The sequence below is a fragment of the Chamaea fasciata genome, unplaced genomic scaffold (genome assembly GCF_029207755.1).
Source record: "Chamaea fasciata isolate MVZ Bird 193981 ecotype frontalis unplaced genomic scaffold, bChaFas1.0.hap1 SCAF_6, whole genome shotgun sequence".
NCBI classification, from domain to species: domain Eukaryota; kingdom Metazoa; phylum Chordata; class Aves; order Passeriformes; family Sylviidae; genus Chamaea; species Chamaea fasciata.
Genome location: NW_027094091.1, coordinates 22,036,262 through 22,058,631, shown reverse-complemented (window position 1 = coordinate 22,058,631; position 22,370 = coordinate 22,036,262). Strand labels below are relative to the sequence as shown.

The following is a 22,370-nucleotide window of genomic DNA, read 5'->3' as shown; positions in this document are numbered from 1 at the left end:
GCTGGACAATTGTCACTCTGATCCAGCTGTGGTCCTGCTCCATGAGGACCTCCCACCCTGACACTTTCAAGCACCAGAAACAGCCTCTCTTTGTATAATATGTGAAGTATGAGGGCTTTTCATAAGAAACATCTCCCTTACCCTAAGGATCAAAGAGAGCTAACATTTTTTACTCAAATAATGCAGGGCTTAACTCCTTCTTTCTGGAAATCATAACTTGGTCTTCCAAGCTGAGCTGAAGATCAGTTGTTTGTAGACACTAGGTGTTTTCCTTTGTTAATAAAAAGTGTTAGAATTCTGTGCTGTCCCTTAGAGTTTCTCCAAATGCTTTGTTATCAATAGTGGTTTAATTGCTCATTTAATTCAAATTCCCTGAGGTTTGTATTCCCCTCATAGTTTCTTTCCTTTCTCTAATAACCTTGGCCCTTGTGCTTTTGTGGTACTATTCAAATATTTTCTCTGCTGCAAAGTCTGTTGTCCAATAGCTTTTTGGGGGGTCCTTTAGATGACTTCAATTATTCCTTGCAATTTAGTTTTCAGTGGAACAAACCTCTGATTTCCATACATTCTTTGTGATTGTGCCCATGTGTTTCACTATGATTGTTTACATATGGTTGTATTAATGAGCTCTCACTGCATTTTGATGGTAAAACTATGATTAACCTTGCTAGGTGTGGTTTCAAAGCCTTTAAGATTCTGTTCTAAGTTCAAGGAACAGTTTTGTGAAATCCAAGCGGAATTTGAAAATCATGAATTGTTTCTATGAATGCTTGGAGTGAGGAAATAATCTTCCAACTGTCAAATGTTCCAACTGCACACTTCTCTCTTTGACTCTATAGGGATGAGAAGAAGGAAATGTAAGTAACTAGAGTTGTCTTGGGTCTTGGTTCACTGAAGGAATTGAGGAGGAAGATAAATGAATAGTCAGTTTTCTTTACAAAAGGTACATAAGAATTATAATCATGTTGAGGTTATTTATTCTAGTAAACTTTCTTGAATTTAAATTTTTTAAATATATCAGTATGTCAGCTCTTGAATTCTGTCATCACATTGCTCCTTGTAAATATCAAACTTGTCACCAACAGCATGAAAAATGTAAGCAGGTAAGATGCCATGCACCAGTTTAATGAAGATTGTTTAACAGTTCTTTGAAATCTGACCAATCTCCCTGATTCATGGAGCACCTCATCAGTAACTGAAATGGCTCAGGTTATTTTTTGAGTGGTAAAAATCAGCTGACTAAAGGAGAGATCTTGATTCACGGCTGAAAATAAGCTTTTTGAAAGAGCTCTGTGGTCTTGCCAGTTGTACAAGAGTTTTCTGGAGAATTACTATCTTTCTATTAGCTAAGGCACCTTGGGATAATGTTGTCTGTTTAGTTGATTCTGCAACCCATTATCACGTGCCCATTCATGCTTAGACAGAGGTTCTTAGTCATAGTCATCTGTTAGTGAGGCCCCTTTGGGTCGCTGGTAGAAAGAGTTCTATGTTCTGTTTGCTCCACCACTTTTGTAGACCATGCTGGATACTTTTTATTTCTTCCTGGTAACTAGTGATCATGAGCTCTTTTAGATGGCAGTATCCTTGTTCCTGGCAGGCTTTCTGCTGTCTGGGCTATGAATCACAGCAAAATAAATTTGCTTTATGTTTTACAAAGTGTTGTACAGAATCATAAAATGATTGATTGAAAAGGAGATCCAGAGTTCTTCTGGCCCAGCCTTTCATTTTGTTAATATAGATCAATATAGGTCTACAGCATGATATGAAACATATAACACCCGGGCTTAGCTCATTAATGCATGGAAAGCATTGATCTTTTTTGGCCATGTCTGCAGAAGCAGCATATGGTTCTGCTGGGCAGGTAATGTAATGTCAATATAATCTGTCTATGTTTATATAGTTCTTTATTAGTAAAAATCTCGCAGGAGTCCAGGGTGAAAGTTCAGTACCCAAAATTTTCCACTTCTGTAACAATTTCCTGTTCCTAGCCTGTGTATTAAATGCCTTTTGATCACTTACCTCCAGCTTTCAGCCCCAAATGCTACCAATCTGCCTCCTGTTTAAAGAACCTAGAAAAAGAAATAAACACACTGGTGTATTGCTGTATATTTATATTTGTATATATCATTATGTGCAATATAGAGACATTGATATTCCCTCTAGAAGGAAGTGTTTGTGCAATTTCCCTAGGTCTGTTATTAGAGAATTTTTTTTTTTTTTACTGTAGATTACACTGTTCTACAGGTGCCACTTTCTCACTTAGAGTTTTTGTTGTTAGGACAAGTAAAATAATGATTGGGTAAGAAATGTTTTATGACTGGAACCTCTTGCAGCTTTATCCTATAAGTTGCCTGGGCAGGCACAGGGATGTTGAGTACACAATTTCAGTATAAACTATTCAGCCAGCACTGAGAAACCGTGACAGACATTCTCTTAATGGAACAGGTTTTTCTTCCTTTGTAGAAACTGAGGATGTGCAGCCTTTTGTATGTTTAGAATCGGAGAAATCAACCTATCCAGATGCTTTAAAATTAATTAACGAGAGAGAGTGAGCAAAACCGGTTCCTGCAGCTGTCAGTGCCCATAAATCATCTCTGTTTTTACTTTTGAAGCAGGACAAGAGCATGAATTTAATTAATGGGTTTGACTTGCTCTGGAAACACACAGTAGAGAAATCGCCCTACCCACACTTTTCACAGATGCTGTAAACATACAAATGTTATTGTGTATTTACTCCTGAATGCTTTCCCACATCGTTGTGCTAGATACAGTTGAATGCCTCAGGCAGGTGGCAAAGCAATGACTGCAACAAATCCTTGTTCTTTGGACACCCAGATCAGAGCAGCAGCAGGTTAGCTCCTGTTTTCTTGGTTCCAGCCGACTTCTGCTTAACAAAGGCATTAGTAATGACTGCTACAGAAAACTCCAAGGGTAAACAAAAGGAGTGGATTTGTCTGTTTTCCATGATTGGGAATTTAATTATAATATGAAAAAAATACCAAGTAGATTTTTTCTGCCGCTCTGGTTAAAAAAAAAATAGGAAAATCTCTTTTTTTAAAAAAAACTGTCTTTGTAATAGATAACCAGGAAAGCCTCTGCATTGTCTCATTTTTATTGTGTTTTTAGTTCTACCTTATTAAGTGCAAAGAGACACAGAAGGCTGGATCAGACCCCCGTTCAGTGATGTAGTCAGCACCAGCTACCTCAGAAGGAATTGTACAAACACTCTTGGTATTATCGGGAGCTGAAATTACATAACATTTACATCACGTCAATAATGGCTTTAAGTCTCTTGTATCTGAAGACTTACATTCTCCTAGAACGTTTAACTTGTTAAAAGTTAAATTTGATTTTGTCATGTTCACTGTTGTGAGGCTGGATAGTGTTTAGGTTTTTTCTATGGAAACTCATTATACTCTTTCCTTTGTTAACAAATTTATAGATGGCAATTGCCCAGACTTGTTATGCTGGAGGAGGAATTTTGTTTGCTTCTGGGCTAGTTCCTTTTTTGACCTCACTGAATGTTCCCCCATATTTATGTTGTTATGTTACAAGATGGCTACACTTTCCCTTTAGTCTGCAAAGTGTACGATTTCACTGTCTAGACAGCTAGAGGACTTGAAAAAATGTGTACTAAGAAATGTGTTTTTTTTTTTTTTTTTTTTTTTTTTTTTTTTTTTTTTTTTTTTTTTACAAGAGGGAGTTATTCAGAACAACGTTATTTGAGCTCGTCTATATGGATGGGACTTTTGATTAGTGTGGATGTCTGAGATGTGGAGATAATCTCCAAGTAAATTGGAGGATAGTGGTTCTTTATTCAAATACTGAAAAATAAGCTTGAAAATACTGAAAAATGGTTGAATGTTGCTTTATATGCCCCATGTTGCCTACAAGTGAGAAAGCATTCTGAAAAATATAGATGCAGAATGGCATTCACCCTCCTATAATTGCTTGAACCATGTGATGTACTAAAAGTATCAGTTCTTGCTATTTTCTTGTTTTTGTTGTTGTTTAGAGTCTTCTAGGAAAGGATGTTTCTGGGGCTTCAAAGAGAACTAAGCCATTAAAATTCAGAACAACCTTGCCAGGCCTGTGGTGAATACATTTATCATTATTTACCTGGAAGTTAAGATTTGGAGTAAGTGTTAGGAGTGCAAGCTACTGAACATTTGAATCCTCAAATCTCTCTTCCTTTCCCTGTGATGCTCACATCCTGACAAGAGCCATGATCCTTGTTTTTTAAAAATTCATGCCAAAAATATCATGACTAATTTAAGTTAAAAAATGCTTCTTCTTTTCTACATTTAAGTATTGAAACACACCTATAGCTGCACTGGGCAGACACTGGCACCAGTAATTCCAGGAAATATTCCAGGCAAAGAATGGCAGGCACTAGTCTTTGTGTTTGCTATAAGAAAACATTTTTTCATTCAACTATAGAGTAAATATTTTACATTTCTCTTCTCATATATAACATGGTCAGTTGACGATTTTGATATTTTAAAAAATTGTTACAGCTATATCTGACAGTATTTTATAAGGTTAAAAAAAATTCTTCATCCTGATTTCATCAAACACAACTCTGTGGAAAGGCCATTTTGCATACCTTGAGGTCTTATGTAGGGGTGATTGGAAAAGTTAGTCATCATCCCATCTGCATTACTGGATAAGGCTGTTTTCAGTATAGGGGATATAGAAGAGGCTGCATTTCTTCTACTCTTTTTTACCTAGGTTTGCAGCAGGTATTAATATGAACTGTAATTTACTGCTCTTTAGCCATCATTACTCCATGTCCTACTATGCCTCCTCCATGGCAGTGATTTTTCCTTCAAAGGGAAGAAACTTGTTTGGTCCTTAAGCTTGGTGAAGTTTGACTGTGAATCAATTGTACTTGAGTGTTAAACTTGGCTCTGTATTTTTGTATTACTTGATTGCTGAAGCCTCTGACAGATTGAAGATAAGGCCTTATCCACAATCATAGCCTGAGTTTAACTGTTCACAGAATCATGGAATATTCTGAGTTGAAAGGGATCCACAAGGTTCATTGAGTCCGACTTGTAAGTGAATGGTCCATAAGGGATTGAACACAGAACCTCAGCAGAATTAGCACCATGCTCTATCCACCTGAGCCTGTCTCACCTGTCTCTGCATCATGCCAGGAGCTTTGTGGGGATGCACTGGGGGAAAGGCTTTTCAGCCTTTGTGCTGTAGGGGAAAACACTGAGGATCAGTGCCAGACTTTAATGCTGGGAGGTCACCAAGCAGTAAGAGATGACTTAGAGCTGGGCAGAGCCAAGGATGTGCTGTAAGCCTGACCTCATGTTTCCCTGGTACTCTGCTCCCTGCAGGCCCTCTCTGTAGACCTGCTGTGATTCTTCTCTTTGCTTGCCCTTACTGAGAAGCTTGTGTTGTCTATATTCTTACAACAAATCATGTATTTACTGGTGGAGGGGAAGGGGAGATGTGTGTGCTGTAGATGTCTCTTTCCACTGCCTTTTTCATTAAAACTGTCTGATGTGGCATGTACTACCCGATGCTAATATATCCATATAATTAGCTAGTCTTGCCAGCTAATCTGAGTTGCAGGTATCTTGCTTAGGGCCTATTTCTGTAAACAGTATTCCCAGACACCCAGGCATCTCCCAGCCTCTGACTGTTTTCAGGCAGTGGTGCCAAACAACATCTAATTTAGCTACAAAAATTAGTAAGGTTTCTGAAGAGTGTAATGCACTGTCAAAAGCACTTTTGTTGGCTGGCAAGAGCCATGGGGAGCCATCTCTAGAAATAGGGTCTCCCTCTTGTGTTTTTGAAGATGTGGAAATGGGTGACATTAAATCATGGGCTATAGACAGTGAGACGTTTGCAGACTAATTCTGTAAGTAGAAAAATCCCTTGAGGAAATACATTATGTCTATAATCCTGCCAGTCAGAAGATCAGAGAGTCAGTCAAAAACTAACTTACACAAATGGCTTAATAGTAAAGATTGTGCTAATAGAGGTAAGAAATTTAGCTGAAGTCTTTTGCTTAAGGCTTTGAAAATTGGGTGACTTTGAAAAATGGTATTTCTTTTCCAGAAGGTGTAGTAGAAAAATGTTCTGAGCTATAATTAGTTGAACATGATACTTATATTGCTACATTAGAAATAATTGTAATTAAATTTGTGGTTGAAAGAATCCCGGTGTGCTTAGCATTTGGTTATATATTTGGATAACATATGTAGCCTTTAGGGCTCAGATTTCAGAGTGGGACTTGTTCATTATAATTTGTAATTGTGTGAATATTATATTGACACAATTAAAGAATGAGCCAATGTGAAACAGAGGTGCTTCAGATGACATTTTGAATCCTCAGAGCTAGGAAACACAGACTTGGGAGCAGGTTCTCCTCATCAGTTTTGTTATATGCATGTATATATATATAATCCTACTCCCTGCAGTTTGTGTGGGAAGTCCTACACTACCAAATTCAGTTTTTAGTAATGTACATTCTTCTAGAAAGATAAGTGAATTGCAGTGGTCGCTGCTTCTTCCTCCTGTTTCTGGTAGGGTGCATCCTTCTTTTGAGAATGAGTTTTTCTTGAGGGGGGGAACCAGGTTTTGTCTTGCTTCAGAATTATGTAGAGTGAAACAAATGGATGGGCCTTTATTCTATAGCTGACGTGCATTTAGGTAGCTCATCATACATCAGTAATTGGTGTAATCAACCCTTGCTAAAAATGACACATCTATTTGCTTTACTATTTGTTATGAAATAGTTGCACCCACAGTGTGAACCCTCCTTTCTTATCTGTGGGGTGGGTTTTGCAATCCAGGAGAGTTTGGCTGACAACTTTCTGGTGTCTTCATCATAGCAGCAGTAGCACTTACTCCTGGAGAGCCAGGACTCTGGAGCAGGTGTGACTGGAGCACCTCAGTGAGGTGAAGTGTTCATATGAGTCTTACTCAATGCTTACTGCTTTTCCTGAAGTTCTCCAACTTCGGTGTGGGAGGTGTAAAACTGTACCCAGAAAAGGCCAGAAAACCCCACTGCCAAGGTAGTCAATAGCTCTACCCTTTCTCCTGCTTTCTGTGCATGTGGAGACCAGACTGTGATGGGGCACCTCCTCTGAGTGAGAAACACAGGAGATTTTTGTTAAAATTTAATGTTCACATAAGGGCCTAAAAGGTACATAAAATCCTGCTGAAGCAAGCTTATCCTTGTCCATTTGAAATTTCTGGCTTTAATGTTGGCATTATTGTCATCCTCCAAACAAAATAAAGCTCAGGAGGAGGCATCAGCAGTGAGTCCTCTAAGCAAAGCAGGAGTAGCAAAGATGAAGACTTTGAAAGTCATTTCAGCAAGCAGGCAGTAATGAAGAAGATTTTGAAAATGAAAACAGTTCCCTAATGTGGTCTCTAATGCCTTTTCAAAGTGGGTAGCAAAGGTGTTTTTCAGACAAGCTACTACAATTCAATTAGACTGACCTAATTTTTATTTCTTCTCTATCTCCTACAGATTTCCACACTGGTACAATTTAGCTTTCTTAAGATCATGTTATGGCTTGGAAGGGATTTGGGTACAGCACTGTTAATTGACAGAGTTTAAATACAGGAAATGTTCCCTAAAGCTTGCCTACTCTGTATGCTCATTTGAACTAAAAAAACTTGAAAAGAACTTTTTTGATTTGGGCAGATGAAACTTTTTATAAGGAAAGTAAGCTTTGTTGCAGCCCAGAGCAATTGCTACTGGGTATGACTTATGCAATATATATATAGTTTTTCAATTAGGAATACAGATTATAGGCCCACTCTTCTATATTTATACCATTCTCTTTGTGCTGACTGCTCACAGTGACGCACTAAGTGGCACAAACTCTCACTAAACACCTATAAACTCAGTTGTGTGCATCTCATCTCACAGTTAGCAGAATTGGTTATGCATTTAAAGCAGCTTTATCTAGAAATAGAAATTCTTACTGGGCTTTCTTCAGCAGCTTCTGTTTTCTTTATTTAACCTAATTAAATGCTGATTTAAAATGCATTGATGACGTTGAATAAGATTATGGAGTGATGGTTCTAGGTTCCAAGCCTTTCAAAGAAATAAAAGTTCTCTTCAAAGCATGAAATTATTTTTTCTTGCAACCCATCCCTTAATTTAAAATCACTAATCCTATGAGGCTGACAATCCGAGCAACTGTTTAAACCTGAAACCTATTTTGGCCATAGAAATGGTGCTGGGGTGAAGCAAAAATAAACTAATAAATAATTCACATTTAGATGGGTGCATCATTCTTTTGTACAGAATTGCTTCAGTTTAATTATGCTAGTGCAACATCACCCTTTTCTTTTAGAGCTGTGAGTAGTACACACTGGTCTTTCCACAAGGTGCTTTGGCAATGGTTCTGCAGCTGAAGCAGTGCAACTGTGGCATTTAATACAGGCTGGGTTGTCACATTTCCAGTGCCAAGAGACCCCTGCCTGTGCTGGTGTGAGACTGCATTCCTTGTCAGGTGTTGGTATGTACTTGCAATGTGCATATGCAGGATTGAAACCAAAAGGATGGTTTAAATGGTGAGAGACATTCTCCCTGTTTGCAGTCTTTGTTCACTTCATATGTAAAGAAGGTCTGAAATTCAGGCATTTATTTCTCTGTTGTAGTTTGAACTTACTAACTGGTGTGATTTGTATGTAGTCCAGGGATTTTAAGCAGACAACGCAATGCAAAAGTTATTATTACTCAGTATTTCTTTTGATTTTGCATTCAAAAATGCTATGTATCACATCTTGAATGAGCTTTATCGAAATTTTGAAGTTGCTGAGGATAGATAAGTCTTGCAAAGACTTCCTTTTTCTGCACTGCAGTTACAAATAAGTGATGCCAGTCCTTCAGTCATGTGATTTCATTCTTTCAATGGATGTTTCCTCAGCTTTGACCAAACCTATTTTTTAATGTTAAAATCAGTTAAAATCCTGGAGTTCAGTTATGCATTGCAAAGCAAATAATGATGCAGTGCTTTTCTTTTAGAAATCACATTTAACTGATGGCCTAAGTGATTTATGGGAACTAAGAATAAATAATATCTCCAGTAATAATAAATAAATATTACCAATATTCCAATAAATAATACCTCCACTTTTTTTCCCTCTCAGCTGTTTAAACTCTTTCTCAGGTTCTATTGACAGGGATGCTTTTGTGCACCAGGGTCTGGAGCCTGTAATGGTCTGTGCTGTCCCTTGCAGTTTTCTATGTCTTTTATTGAGGTGATTTACCATATACACTTCCCAGATTTTGACATCTAGAGGCATTCCTATTTATTATATATATATTTTTTCAAATGGCATGTGTTAATAAGGAGTAGGGAAAGGTAAGTCTGATTTACAGAAGCCACAAAAATGTAGCTTTGTTCTGGCTGAGCAAATGCAATTTTTTTGTGGTTTCTTTTTAAAATTCTTTGTGAAAAGCCAATTTCCCCTTTAACGATATAGCATGATTCTTGTAATGGTCTTTACCTATTTGAGAGAGCCTTGAGGTTCTTGGGCCTCTGGAAAAAATATTAGGGCCTAGTTTTTTTGCTCCTTCCCAGTCTGATATTCAAAGAACCGGGCTGCTGTCTCAGTTTGGATCACAGTCTGGAAAAGATGAGATAGTGAAGAGACAGGAAAGTAGTTGAGTTAGTAATGAAGACCCAGGTAGCTGCTAGATTCTATCAAATCCTGTCTTTTTCATATCAAATAGGCATCAGAATTCATTTCAGCTAGGATGGACAGGAAAATCTGCATAAAAATCCAGTCAGTGCTCTCCTAAACCTTCTACTGTCTGATCAAGTTCCAGTCTACACATCTCATTGTGATGAGGTGAGGAAGGGGTCTGAAGGAATAAGATATTTTTGTCCTTTACAGGAAAGAAGGGCTTTTCCCACTGTGCTGTCTGGCATATTACTTCCTGAAATCCTTAAATTGTATCAAGCTTTATGTTTTTTATTTTCTCTGTAGCAAAATGTTCTTGCAGAAGTGACTTACGGGTGACTTGCTGTGAAGTTTCCTGTCACAATTAAATTTCAGTGATGCTGAACTGCTGCTAAGAGTCGGTACTCTTTGCATCTGTTCCTTGTGCTCTATGTATTCAACAGGAAAAAGTGAATTTAAAGCTTCACAATGAACAAAAGTGCTGAAAAAACCACCAGTCTGCTGTGGCTAGAGTTTAACCCAAGTTCATAAGGTGAGAGCCTGTGGTCAGAGGCCTTGACAGTTGCAGAAGCCATTGCATTGCCCTAAGACAGCTGGAGCTGAGGGTTTCTCTGAGGTGTCCCCTTGGCTCTGAGCACAGCACTGAAGTGGCCCCTGGCAACAGGGAGGAGTGGTTTTCCCCAGAGGTGAGACAGAGACACAGCTCTCTGCTGGTTTCCTCCTTTCTTTCTGTAACCAAAGTTGTGTTTGTTAGTCAATTCCTTAGCCAGGTGGTGTGTAATAGCCAAAAACCAACATGGGAGTTTGCAAAACAAGCCTGTGGCTTTATCTGCAATACCTGTACTTGTGATATGATGTTAAACCACCAGCACTGCTAAAGCCTGAGAGGAGAGAGAAAACCCTTCACTATTGTTACCTCTGGAAAGCAGCACTCTGCATGTGATGCTGTACAAAAGGAACAAAGCTTGGCTAGGTCAAACTATATTGATAGTTTTTTATTTTTCCTTTTTTTTTTTTTTTTTCGTTTATTACCTTTTCAGATAGTAGAAAGATTTTCTAATGTGAATGAAGTGTGGAAACTTGAGAAATGATGTCTCCATAGGCAAAGCCTAAGAAGAAAGAAGCAGGTGGAAAACATTAATATGAGGGCAATTAGCTGTGTGTTTTGGGTGGAGCAATGACTGGGGAGAACAGCTTTGTGATGAACAGGCCTGACCAACTCCCAACACGCTGGCTGTGCTTCCTGCTGGCACTGACTGCCTGTGCGCTCTGTTGTTCTAGATGTGGGTGCACTGCAGGAGTGGTCCATGGGACACAGCTCTGGTCCAGCTCCAGCTGCAGTCAAATGACATTCCATAGCAGAACAATTCACAATTCCCTACCTAGCTGTATGGGATGTTACTTTTTTAATGCATGAGACACTGTCTAGCAAAATCTGTTTTGTTGTCTTAAGTCCTGTTACTGGGCTTGATAGCAGCATGCTACTAGTACATCCCTTCTGTCTAAGCAAGGCAGCTTGACAGCTACATTATCCAAAGCAACTTAAAGTTCACAAACCTAGTGTTTCCTTGACTTTGGAGAGTCCCTGCTGCCCTGGGTGAGCTCTGAGCTGCCTCCTGACCAGTGTAGACACTGGAACCCAGTGCTGCTGAAGCCACATGAGGCAGTGGTCACCACAGGTTGTGCAGTAACCACCTGATGAGACCCATAATTTGGAATTTCAGGTACCTGCAATTGTGTGCCTCCTAAATCCAAAGGGATTAAACCCCAGAGCATTTATTTCTCAGGGATAATGTATTTAGTAATAAGCAAGATGGGACTGGGTTCCAGTTCTTATTCTCCCTAAAGTAAGAATGTGCTGGAAGCCTGGATCCAGTCTGGAACAGCCTCGGTAATCTAGAAGTGTTTAAATATGTTATGTGTTATTGGGTGTCTCTGGGAAAGCCAAGGCAGCGAGACCTTTATCCCTTTTGGTGCTTGTAGATGCTGCTGTAACACAAACAAGGAAATGCTGCAAACCCCTGATGGTAGCTCAGAGACATGGCACCTATAACCTCCTTGCATGGGGAAATCCTACAGGAAGGGAGGGGGCCAAACCCTGAAGTATAATGGGAGCTGAGTAATTGTATGCTGTGAGTAACAAACACCTCAGAGTCTTCCAGCTGTCTCACCTGGATGCTTCAAAAAGGCCATTCATGGAAAGCTTTGTGGCAATCAATTGCAACCTTGCCTCCATACGGGAATCTTCAGGCCTCCTGGAAAGCAAAGGAAGTGCCTGGAAAAACTGGGGTAGAGCTCAGGCTCTGTTTCTTTCAGGCAAGACTTTCTTACCAGGTCTTTTAAAAAGGTTTATTGACATGAAGGCTAAATTGTATTTGTGTTGTGTTCTGCTGGACTAGAAATACATTGTTTCTCAGTGGGAGAAAAGTGAATTGGCTCAGTAAGTAGAAGATTTTCTCAAAAGGCATTTCTAGCCTTTGTTATCCACACAGGTGTGTTATTTTTCCCATGGGAGGAAAGTACCAAAAGATCTCTCTGTGTGGGAAGGTGGCATGGGAGGAGGGTGAAGCTAGTTCTGCAAACATGCTTATTTCGAATACCACCCTAGACAGAGGCTGCAGATTTTTGGAGACTGGGCTCCATGTGGTAGGTAGGAGGGGGTTTTTGTGCTATTGATTAATTTCAAATTGTGTGGGATTTTCCTGGCATAAATGCATAGGGTCTTTGCCAATTTAAATTTAATTTTCCTTCTGTCAAAGGAGCTGCAAGAGCTGTGTGAGGAGGATATTTTGGGGACTCCAATATCTGCAGGCCTTGTTGGAGTTAACCTTTCCATTTTGTTTCGGAGAAGGAGCATGACTTTTCCTGGGCAGTAGTGTATTTACTCACATAGTTTCTTTTGAAAGAAACTTTCTTTTCTAGAGCCTTACTCAGGAAACTCTGTACAGAGCACAAAAGGCTTTTTTTTTTTTTTTTTTTTAATGTATCTTTGAATGTTATCCTCCTTACTGGGAATGCGATGGAGATGAGAAAAACCAAAACAACCTGAATAAAGAACAAATCCTCCAGGGTAGCAATAGACTTGTACAGGTTGGGAAACAGAAGGCCAAATCTAGAAAATAGGAGGCTCTGGATGGTCTCACGTGGGTTAGAGAATCTGTGCCACAATCTAGGTAAGCTGTTCAACCATGTTAGCACTGCACTGCACTCTCAGTTCCGTGGACAGAGCAATATTGCAGGCTGTAGGAATGTGAAATAAACTAGACTTATACTGGCCAAAAAAAAAGTATTTGATACTGAACAAAGAGATCTCAGTCTATGATTAATTTTATTTCATGTCAAGAGCAGAACATACAAATCTAGGCTCTTTCATGGCATGATACTGAACAATACAAGCCCTGTAGCACGAGCATACCACTGTTGGGTTATTTGTCCTAAACGTACTTTAGAGAAATTCTGTCAGGTTTAGTTTATGCTAACAAATACTCATTTAATGCAGCTGTTACAGCAGTGCAAACCACAGGTTTGCAATAAGCCATGCTCCTGCGGCTCATCTCAAATACTGGCCTTATGAAACAATTTGTTTGCACATTTGTGTTTTTTGCATCAAGCTAGAATGATATAGAGAATGGAAAGGAATTTCAGAAAATAAGAAGAATCAGTGGTTTACAAACATCATAATTGTTTGATAAAAGCAATTTTAATGTATGTGGCAACCTAACAGGCTAAAGAATCAACAGATTTGGGGGGAAATATGAAACTTTAACTTCTTGAAGGGCAGATAGAACTCACAGGGAAAAAAGACAATGTTGGTTTCACTATTTCAAAGAAAATTTATACAATAATAGAGGATAGAGGAAAAAATTGTATTTTCTGTAAATGTGGCTGTAAGATTTCCAGTTATAACTGGATTTTCAAATTGGAATGCAAACAGAAGGAAAAGATCCTGAAATCTGTTTATAAATAGCTTTAATTTGCAGAGTTACACCCTTGGCTTGTTACTGCTAGCTCAAAGTGAGTCCTACATAAAGGAGTAGGTATGACCTACAAAGCACATGCTATAAATTCATTGTTCAGACAAAACCTATATTTTCCTGGCAAGACTGAAACAGAAGATGATGAATTAACATCTTGGCCACTTGCCCGAATTCATAGCTCCTAGAAGGTCTGAGAATCAGTCAGCTGTGCACAGGGCACAATGTTTGGGCTAAGGCATACACAGAAGAATGGATTTTGAGAAGTGAAAGTAAAACCTGGAGAACAGTATACTTGGTGCAGAAGAGTCAGGTTTGAAAGAAAAATTTGATTTTGCTGATTTTAAAAAACAAACCTTTCCAAGTTTTTCTGTATGGAAACAGTGATAAAAATAATTCTACCACTTTCTTTATTATTTCTTATCCTTGTTGCTTTTTAATTGTATTATAACATGAAATCCAGATAAGTAATATAGCTAGCATTGTGACACCTGGAGAAGATACTTTTCCCATCAGAAGAATTTTACATGTTGTGGGAACAGATTTATTTTATTCTGTGAGCAAAATAATGATATTTTTAATTATGTCAGGTATTGGTGGTCCAGAGTTCACATAAATGCCTGGCATGTTAGGGGCACCAGTTGTTTATAATTAGGTATTTCAGTGAATGGTAAGGCTGGGATGTGCCTGGCTCAGGCAGTTATTTCTGAGACTATCTTGCAGCCTGTAATCTAGAACTGCTTAGGCCTAGACACCTGTGGGGATGTTTGAGAAGGATCAAATATGTGCACTAAAATTAGGAATCCTTCTAAAACAGTATAAGCCATATAAATCAGCTTCCTTATCAGATTTTATCTGTGTTTTCTCTCATATCAGGCATAACCTGAAAGATACTAAAACACCTGATGCATTTATTTTTCCTTCACCTTTTTTGGGGGGGGGTGGTGGTGGAGTGGGGTGTGTCTTTTCCCCCAGTTTCACTGCTCAAGATGCTTCTCCTACACAATGCTGTTTTTACATAACAAGTGTGGGAAACATACCAGGATGCTTTTTTAAACCTTGTTGTTCCTAAACACATCACATAAAGATTGGTCAGGAGAGAGTAGAAAAGCATAGTTACAGAAATGGAAAACAAACCTTTTAAAACTGAAAAATACTCAAAAACAATTATAAGTCACACTCAAAAATTTTCAAGCAACGACTCTGATACAATACTTTAATAAAGGCCCTTTTATGTAATATGGCTTTTTCTCTTACATGAGTTCTTTTTGATTCAAAGGGGTTTTCTTTCTTTTAAATACAGCACTTTGATTAAAGTGTAAGGCATAGAGATAATTTAATCTAATGCTCTTTAGAGTGCAGGCGAACTTTTCCATTTGGTTATTTTAAACCAATTTCCTTCACAGACATTGAGTGATGATGGGTGGCTAAGGGGATGATTAGACACAACAATTTCATGAACGAGAGCAAAGAGCTTTTATATTATCAATACAAGAACAAGGCAGATCAAAAGTATTGACCACTGCGTCAAAAAGGTCCAAATGTTGCTAAAATGTGATAATGGTGAGATAGCAGTGAAATACAGCTGCATTTCTGTAGTATTATTGAATTGCTGGTCTTGATTGCATTTGCAACCTTTTTTAGTCTCTTAATAAAACAATACTTGAAAACTATAGGAAAGGATTCATTGCCTTAAAAGACTTAGTCTGTCTGGCATCAAGACAGCTTAGTAACTTTTTTTCTTCCTTTAGTCCTGTGCAAAAGAATGGGCCATATTCACCAAAAGTATCAATGAAGATTGCACTATCAGGTCTAATTTTCTGGAGTGTGTTTTGCCTGTGGATTTGTTCATGATGCTATAATGCTGTATGCTAACACCAGGCTGACAATTCCAGCAGAACTCCTTGTTCCAGGGACTATAAATGGTGTGCTTCAGGTCACACTGTCATAAAGCAAATATCTGCAGCTTGTGTTGGAACTTTATTTATTGGCCAATCTGACATATTGCCCTGTGATGAGAAAGTCACTGGGTTGGATTTCTAAAGAGTCTCTAGAGGCAGATTTGGCTCTTAGGGAATTTGGGAGACTTGGATTCAAATTCTGCCTCTACCCAGAGATGGGAGCTGATTTACCTCCTTGCTTCTCAAACCTGGCTTTCCCCCACATGGAAAATCTGGGTAGCTATGTGCTCTGGAACAAATAGTTTCTCTCTCATTCTCCAGGAGGGAAGTCCAGCCACACTGATATCTGTGGTGCCACTGTAACGCTTTATTGTGGAAGGATGGAAGGGAACTGAAAAAAGCTGAGGCTGTAGTTTGATGGATACTGGGTGCTGGTAATTGGCTGTGAAAGCAGCAAGCTGACCTTTCCTTAGCATCTTCCTTTTGGCCTTGGCTTTCCTCTGTTTTCTTAAACTGTCTTTGAGGTTTTTTGATCATCTGTACCCTAGAAAATCCCTATGTTTTTCCTCCATATAAACAAAAAGTGAATGGAAGTGTTTTTATAGAAACTAATTAATGGGATAATTGCACTGAGCATTAGTTTTTAATGTATATTGGTGAATATGAACTAGCCTTTTAGCAATCTGTGCATTCATCCAAAGCAATGGAAAATACTCCCAAGTGATTTTAATTTTAAAAGAGATGTTAAAGACAAAAATTGGACATGGTGCATGGTGGTAGCTCCTCAGGCCCCTGGTAGCCTTCCATTCTTCCATTCTGATGGCTGTAGTTTTTATTTCATTTACACTGAAAATGAAATCTTATGGTATTCTTGGTGTTTATCCCTTTATCTACATTTGCCCCTGAAATGGTGCCTGGCAGCTGAATCTGTATTATCTTTTCTGTGCAGACATTGCCTATTGACTACTGATGTTCAGTGGGGACCTGCACATACTCTGACAACAAAGTTCAAGGCTGATACCAAGCCATGCAACATCTGCTAAATTCACATGGGGAAAGGGAATATAAAAACAAATACACAAAGGGCACACATACTGAGATGGTAAATATTGTTTTTTCCATGCCACACCCAAACCAGAAATAGAGACAGAGGAGGCCTTAACAAAGCTTGATTGAGGTTCCTGACAGCTGACAGTAACTGCTTGTTTTCCACTGAGCTGTATGTGAACAAGAGTGCCAGCTTACTTCAAAAACATGAATTAGCCTGAGACTTAGGCTTCTTTTACTATGGTAGATCAGAAGCCCATGAGAAGAATAGCTCCATGGAAATGTGTAGTGTTAAAGTCATGTTAATGTGATTGCTATCAAGAAATGCCATAAGAGAGGGAGAGTGGATAACACTTTTTTTTGAAGGTAATAGAGTGCCTGTACTGTAGTGGGACAGCATGGATTCACTGGCTGGGCAGGTGGAGCAGCTGGCAAGGGAGCACTCCCAGGACTGGGAGCTGCCCCAGCACAGTGGGCCTGGGTCCTGGTAGGGGGGGTTCTGCCCCAACCTGGCTGTGGGAAGGAGCACAGCCCAGGGCGAGAGGAGGAAATTGCTGGGTGGCTGTGCCAGGGCATAGGTGGTGCTTCTGCATCCTAGGCTATTGCACAAAGCTCAGGTGTTTAATAAGGCAGATAAAACTGGGCACTCCCAAATCTACTGCTGATAAAACAGGGTTTCAAAGTGGCTGTGGGTTGAAGGGGGAAGTAAGTGTAAGAAATACAGTCCAGTCAACACATACAGTCATTGCAATAAATTTCATGGGGAGGGTAGGTAATCAGGGGAGGAACAGACCTGCAGGACTGTGGACGTGTGGCTCCACATGGCTCACTCCCTGCCTCTCCTGCCTGAAAGCTGCTGTCAGATACTCTGCATCAGAGTGTATTATAAGAGGACATCAATGCTAACCTGCCTGGAAAAGTGCCTTAACATCAAGATGCACCTGCTCTGAGCATGGCAGATTGGGCAGATGTGAAATAATCTGTTTTGTTATGGTCTGGAGAGCTTCTGTTCAGCACAGGCAAACCTGTGCTGCTGCCATGCTGTTTCTGCTGGCAGCACTGTGCTGGGTAGCACCAGCACCACTTGCATCAGGTTATTTCTTTTCTGCTGTCCTCTGTTGGCAGCATGAGGATTTGATACTGTTCCCACTGGAACCAGTGAGAAGAGTTCCCAGGGTGGACTTCATATTAAAAGGGTTCTCAGTTATTGGGTGTGTGTTATTCTTGACATGGGAGTACACGTGTGCTTATTATTCAGCTCCTTCAGAAAAGCAGATTGCCTGCAATGGCAAGGCATTGGACCTTGTATACATAAAATCATACAACTAACTGCTCTTCAATACAAAAACATAACTATATTAAGAATCTGGAAGCTGTGCAAAGTTGAGCCAGGTCAAGCTGGTAACATTAAAAGAGTAAGCCCCAAGGAGAAGTCTTACTCTTCCTTGCTATCCTAAATGGAAAAGTAACTTGTGTGAATTAATAATAGAATATTCAATCAGAAATACTTTTCTAACCAGAAACCATCTGTGCCTTTGCAGCAAACATCTGTGATAAAAGTGAAAGAAAGGGAGTTAAATAAACTTGTATAAAAATGGCAGAAAAAGTCACACTGGAAAAAAAAACAACTTGGGCCTTTTTTCTTTCCCCCTGCCTCCTGCTGTAAGTGATTAAATGTTTGGTCTCCATGCAACATATTCAGTTCTTAATAAAATTTAAAGTTTCTCTGTATGTCTAAGTGAAAGTGACCTAGAGGAGAACGCACAGGAAAATTGCTGCCTTTTTTTTTTTTCCCCTTTCCAAAAATCCCTTTTGACCTTCCTATCGTAACTCATTTATTGTTATTAATATATTATTACTATATCATAACTCATATATTATTACATTGTGTTTTATACCTTATTCTCTTTAGCAATACATCCTGCTTGCCAGCACTCATTTGTAGGACAGCAAAAAACAACAATTTTCCTGAATCATTGCTTGGGCATGAAGTTTTGACATTGGTTCTCCAGCATGATCAGGTGTGAAAGGAGGTGCTCCTGGTTAAAGAGCAGTGGGATTTGGCCACCTCCTCTGGTTAGCCATACCCTCCCCACCATGAGTGTTGTGTGGAAGGCATGGGCATACTCTGCTGACAGGTGATTATATATAATCCTTAGAAAGAGAGTGTCTGAAGGAGAAATTATAAGTTCCAAAAAAATATTTATTGCCTGACTACATTTCATCATGTTTCAGTGGGTTGAGTGTTTCCCCCACCCCTGTCCTTTGTGAAACAGTATCAGTGAAAGATGTAGACAATGCTGAGGCCATGTTTAACTGGATATAGTGCAAACACAGCAAACAACCATCCCTTCCTGAAATATGTGAAGAAAGGCTTTCCTTAGCTTTCATTCAGTGAAGTTTGAGAGCAAATACTTTTAGCAAGTTTGTTTCCTTGAGGTCAGGTACAAACAATAGTGTGGTTAGAGCAGGGCCTCAATGCTCAAAAAATGTTTGCCATGCACAGCGAACCACTTTTAACCAGGCTTTTCAAGGAAGAAAGTCATGATTCCCTTCACTTGAAGATTTGCTCTGTCTTCCCACATACCTAGAGCTGTGCAAAAATCATCGGGTCAACTTTCAGTATTAGCCTTGAATGTGGTACAGGTTCCGTGAGATCTGCAAACTGGAAGATCTGGATTGCCTTTTGATCAATGCTTGTCTTAGCTTTGGGGTAAAGAGAAAACTATTCTAAATTTCTGATAGTGTTTTGATGTTGATATTTGCTTGGCTTTCCCCAAAATTCTAGAGAAAAAAAATCTCCCTTGGGTTTCCAATTATCTCATTTTCTAAGAACCTCTCTCTTCTTTTGGTTATGAGCAGGAAGTATTTGATTTGTGTTTCTTCCCTGTGAAACAGCATTACATTTGGTTCTATATTGATGTGACAAAGTAAGAAAATAGGGTTTTTTATCAGAAAAAAATTAAAAGGTAATAATTAGAGCAGTACAATTTTCTGCACTAAGAGTAAAACTGTGGGCATAAAAAAATATCTGAACTACTAGAGTGCTTGACAGCAAGTGCCTCATTTGTATTCCTTTCTTTAGGAAAGGAGTTAAGGAAGGCTCCCTCTCATTCAATGGCCATTCTGTCTTTTTGGTTACAGAGTTAACAGTGCATTGTACCTTCCACCCTACAAAGACACTTTGTGTAATTAATATTCAACATATTTAACTACTGAGCTACTAAACTGGTTTGCCACGACACACACAACTTGTACAAACATTTCTTAGCAGAGACTGGCCATGGCAGGCTGTTTTTCATGTTTCAGGTGCAATGTTCCTCTCAGTGAAACCTGTGGTTGGCTGTTTATTTGGGAGCTGTGGTGATCCTCTCACTCTCCTGAGATATGAATGTAGCTTAGCAAATAAGTCCCTTACCTACAACAGTTTCTAAATAGATTTTTGTAAATAATATAGGCTCAGAAGTCAGTTATATTAAACGTGGAGCAATTCTTTTAAAGTGCAGTTGTTTATTGCTACACTCTCATCGATGCAGTTGGGAGCTACTCTGTCAGGACATTGATAACAGTGAGTTTGATAAAGAGATACTTCATGGCTCAGGCTGATCTAGTATGTGCTCTGGTCAGCCCTCCTCAACATGAGACCTACTATGTTTCAAGATGAGCACCCTGAAAGTGAATGACAATTTTTTGAAGTGCCACTGGTAAACTTGTTTGGACTAAAATTTATTTTAAATACTGGTAATGACAACCCCATTTTTCCCCCCAAAGAAAGTTGAGAGCTTATCTGAAGCAAATTGCTTCAGGTATTATTATTCTCCACTTCTTTTAGTATCTCCTAGCATTATGTGGAAACAAGTAAAAGAGATGTATTTTATAGAATGAACTATGGAAAAATTACATTGCTGGAAATCAACACTCAACCATTGTAGGAGCAAAACAATAAACACTGCTTGCTTCTTTTGAGCAGTGGGAATCCTCAGGATGTGGCAATCCTACGATGCACTAGAGATTTGTTAGTGAATTTGGATTCTGTAACCTTCTAGAATGTAGTCTTTAACTAAATTCCTATAAAGGTATTAAAAACCTGAGTGTTTAGGACACTTTCTGAAAACTATTACAGTTTAACAAAAATTTTGATGAGAAAGAGATCTCAGTGATAAAAATTGCTAATGCTGTAGCCTGGAAAACTCCTTCAGCACAAGTAAAAAAAAAAAAATTAACTCCTGCAATATTTCCAGTAATTGTCAGTGAAACTTTATCGCTCCATGTGAAAACTGATATCCTCTAATGCAATTTAAATTCTCAATTTAAATAAACTGGTTTTAACTGACTTTCCTCTTACTCTATATTTTGCAATTTTATTCTTCTTTAATGGAGAACTGTAGTACTCTCCATCTGTATTTCATTTGCTTTTGTGAGATTTTATTTTTAAAAGTACCAAATTCTAGGAGGGGAATTTAGAAATCATGTAAGTTCATTGAGGAAGCCAAATCCGTTAAAACACACTTAGATTAGTGACTGAAACAATGTGCAATTCACTATGTAAGGAAGTTAGAAGAGTTCTAAATCCCTTCATTTCAGACATCAAAGACATATTAACTCCTCCTTCACCCCACATACTCCAACTCAACCATTTCAATACCTAAGAGATCTTTAAAAACATTGCTTTTTAAATAGCTTTGGCTTAAAAAATTGTTTTCTTTGGATTTCCACTGAGCCAACTGTATTTCTGAGTGTAAAAACAATCCTTTCTCTACAACAGGTGGAATAAGTGAGATCAGATATTTTCAGGATAATGTTCTTAGAGCGTTTGGAAAGGTAGAAAAGAAAGAGAGTACAAAATATGCCCTGTAAACAGTTTCTCTAGAAAGCACAATGTTACAAGTTTAAAAGAACTTTTCCTACCTGTCGCTTTTGTGTGGATCAGGAAGTGTAGCTTTTCCTGATTACAATCTTCCATGGCTTAGCTTGGCTTCTGCATTTGAATGTTAAATATGTAAGAATGCCTTGTTTAGCTTGGGAGTTTGCATGACCTCTTAATGAGACACTGTAGTTAGTGTCATTGGGTATTAAGGCATCATGTGACTCTAGATGAAAATAAAATCCTTTAAAGTTTGCATTTAATACTTCCTAGAATCTGTAACCCTTTACCTGCAAGCTGGATAAAAACCTGAAAGAACTCACCGTTTTCTGGCCAGGGTTAGAAAAAGGAGAAACGGAAGAACACGTGCCAAATAATTCCTTTCCTCCGGGACAGTCACAACGACCACAACAAAGCCTGAGCATGTCAGTGTATTCACACTGCCATTTGCATATTCTTAAAATTAAATCTCCCCATATCACAAACAGTGCTGGAGGGATTTGGCAAAAAGTCCTTCTGTTGCATGTTGCCTGGCAATGACATTTATTCCCCACTGTTTTGTGCGATTCCCTAAAGAGAAATTCAGCTCTGAGTTACATTTGCAGGCAGGCGTTGCGTCACATTTACCTGTGAAAGCTGCCGGCTTTTCTGGAGTCATTTTGATTTGAGTGTGATGTTTCCAGAAGTAATATGAAAGATGTTCTGTTGCCACAACGACTTGAGAGAGTTTTCCCTGTGCAGGAGGAGAGCTTTAACTAAGGCAAACGCCTGGGTCATGTGTGATCTTTAACAAATGTCGATATACCTAGAAACTGTAAAACAAACCTGGAAAGAACTGGCACTAAGATTGCATGACCTAATCGCATGTGTTGGAGCTGGGGGGTGCAAAGCAAGACTAACAAAGCCTTCTCGATAGTA

At 38.9% G+C, this 22,370-nt stretch overlaps 1 protein-coding gene across 4 annotated transcripts in view; it reads right to left on the bottom strand.

Moving 5' to 3' along the window:
- The window catches only part of CUNH4orf19 (chromosome unknown C4orf19 homolog), a 42,354-nt gene extending 19,984 nt beyond the window's left edge, over positions 1-22,370 (bottom strand). For 2 of the 4 annotated variants that reach the window (XM_066185593.1, XM_066185594.1), the window contains exons 1-2: positions 21,497-21,625; positions 2,020-2,069 (exon numbers count right to left, since the gene is read on the bottom strand). The gene's annotated coding sequence lies outside the window, so the exon portion shown is untranslated. Of the gene's footprint in view, positions 1-2,019; positions 2,070-9,489; positions 9,610-21,496; positions 21,626-22,079 lie in introns of those variants that run through there. The other 2 variants (XM_066185595.1, XM_066185596.1) reach the window with 2 other exon arrangements.